This window comes from Hipposideros armiger, unplaced genomic scaffold (assembly GCF_001890085.2).
Source record: "Hipposideros armiger isolate ML-2016 unplaced genomic scaffold, ASM189008v1 scaffold_3, whole genome shotgun sequence".
NCBI lineage: Eukaryota > Metazoa > Chordata > Mammalia > Chiroptera > Hipposideridae > Hipposideros > Hipposideros armiger.
The window spans coordinates 6,980,651-6,983,342 of NW_017731353.1; the positions used below are offsets into that span (position 1 = coordinate 6,980,651).

General features: G+C 59.2%; 1 long non-coding RNA gene across 1 annotated transcript; it reads left to right on the top strand.

Annotated features, from left to right (window-relative positions):
- The first annotated feature begins 65 nt into the window (after positions 1-65).
- On the top strand, positions 66-2,212 carry LOC109382544 (uncharacterized). The gene is made up of 2 exons (XR_002123941.1): positions 66-720; positions 837-2,212. It is a non-coding gene; the product is annotated as an uncharacterized LOC109382544 (long non-coding RNA).
- Positions 2,213-2,692: the final 480 nt, after the last annotated feature.

Sequence of the window (2,692 nt, forward strand, 5' to 3'; positions counted from 1 at the left end):
CGTGCCACGGGGGGGGCGCGGGGCGGCGACGCGGGAGCTCGGCGGCGGGGAGGGAGCCTGGGCAGGGAGCCTGGGCGACGGGGCACAGGCCGCACAGACGGGACGACGGGTCTGCGTGGCCGGGAAGCGCGGGAGGTGGGGGGGGCCGCCCTGTCTGGTCCCCATGGCGTCGCCTGTGGTTCTGACCCGAGGGCCCCCGGATGCCCGGGGGGCCGGGTGAGCGCCGGGCTGGCCTCCGCGCGGCGGCCTCGGCAGACGCGCGCCCGGCGCCGGGGCCTGTCGGGAGCGGTCTCCGGTGACCTGGGCGTCTCTCGAGAACCAGGATCTGTCTCACAGCCCGCAGAGCGGCCGGAAGAGCGAGATGTGCCGGTAGCGCGGTGTCGCGCTTGCACCCAGCGTTGAGTCTGTGCCGTAAAACCTGTCGCGTCCACTGGCGCCCTTCGCGCCCCACGCTTGACAGCGCGCTCGTTTCTTTGTAGCATCACCTTGGAGCCGACCGGCCGGACCGGAAGCCCGGAGCGAGCCCCTGAGCCTCAGGCAAGCCTGTTGCGCTGAGCCCACCCAAGCTCCCATCAGGGCGGGACGGTCGTGCAGCTGCCATCAGCTTCTGTCTAGTTGTGCAGCATCCTTTCCGTCAGGAGGCTGGATTCGTCTTTCCAAGTTAACCGGCCCAAGCCATGGCGTCCGAATCGCGGGAGACGCCTGACAAGCCCCCCTGAGGTGGGCGCCCCGGCTGTCGACGCTGCACCTGGTCAAGCGCACACAGCTTGTCACCGGGAAAGGCCGTGGCCAGGGCGCCACGCTTACCTGTGTGCTGTCTCATGTGTGGTTCTCAGGTGTCTTCAGAATGCCGAGGCTCAGGTTTCCTTCCAACACCACCCTCCCAAGGCTGCCGCCTACAAATGGCCTGAGTCCTCCACTGCACCATTAAGTTAAATAAGGAACCCTCAGACCCACCCGCTGAAAAGCGCGTTCATCAGAGCGTTTGGTGCAAAACAGCTGGCAGCTGTCGGCGCGGGGGCATCGGCTCGGAGAGGCCTCAGGTGCGGGAGCCCACGAGGGGTGGCTCTGGCCCGTGATGAGCGGCCGCGTCCCGCTGGCCGAGAAAGCCCTGTCTGAAGGCCACGCCCGGCTGCGGTACAGGGACACCTCCCTGCTCATCTGGCAGCAGCAGCAGCGAAAACTAGAATCTGTGCCGCCCGGGACGTACCTGAGCAGGAGCAGAAGCATGTGGTACACGCAGTACGGGAACGAGGCCATCTTGGTCCGTGACAGACACAAGCTGGAGGTCTCCCGTGACACGGGCCAGTCCAAGTTCTGCACAATTATGTGATTCCAGGGTGAGAACCAGGGCCAGGCGCCCAGCTGGGAGCACAGGCCCCGTCTCCTTCAGCTGTCTTGCGGATTCCTAGGCCTCACCGGGAGACTGAACAGTGAACGTGAAGACCAAGCCGTTTGGTAAGAACCCACGAATGGCAGAAATGCCTCCGTCACTATCGGTGCGACCGGTAGGCCCGGCCCCTGGCCTCCGTTCTAACCGTCCAGACCGGGGTACCACTCCATCTGCTTAGCACGCTTCCAATACATCAGCCAAAAGGTTACAGCCTTTTCAAGTGTTGTGGGTTGTTTATAGTATTCACTCTTGCCTGATGAGTCAGACCTAAAAACAGGAAGAAACGGGCGTGTATGGTGGAAAATCCATTTACAGAACCAGGATGGATGTAACTTAAATGATCATCAATGGCGTGTCAACGGGAACTTCGAGGCACCTGTTTTGAGTCTACTTACCAAAATGACCACCATGTGTGTGCCCTGTGGTAGCGCCCACACTATCTTCCAAATAGTGGAGGACTGCGGGCAAGTGCATCCAAAAATCATTAAGGAAAACAAAAATTACTTTTAAGTTCCACATCAGTTGCTTACAGGGGTTTCAGATTTGATCACGGGGCTGGAAAAGGAAGGTTCTGGACTGACAGCGCTTTCCAGCCCGTCCGCTCCGAGGCTGCTGCTCTGCTCCTCACTGTTATCAGCTGTCTGATGCTCGTCAGTCATTACCGCACAGGCTGGGGCGCAACGTGTGGGCACTTCTTAAGAATCATTTTCAAAGGATTTGCCGTGGGCTATAGTTAGCGTGGCTATGAAATGTAGGAGTATCATTGTCACAGCTGATTTTGCTTTTCTAAATAAATAATAAATATCCTTTAGAACTCTCCTTCCTTCCTATTACGTTGATTCTTTTTTTTTTAGCTGAGCCATCCTGCCGTCTGTTGGCAGCTCAGCGGCAACTCAGCTCGGGCCGGGCATTGAACCGCTGTTGCTCAGAGCTCAAACTCCCATGTGAGCTCTTAACCAACTGAGCCACTCGGCCAGCCCTGTTCATAATGTTTTTTTTTTTTAAGATTTTTCTTGGGGAATTGGGGGGATGGGAACAGTGCTGGGGAATTTGGGAAGGGGAACAGACAAGTTGGTATCCTTTTGCTCTTCAGTCTAGTTGTGGAGGACGTTGCTTCACTGGCCCAAGTTGGCACCATCATTGCGCTCTTCCCGGGCGAGGCAGATCAGTCTCCGGCTTCTGGACGGCCGCTCACTGCGGCTGCTGGCCACTCACGCTGGCTGCTGGCTACACATGGTAGCCCATGGCAACCCACTGCCGCAGGGGCTGCAGCCTACGCTGTCCCCTGCGACCCACAGC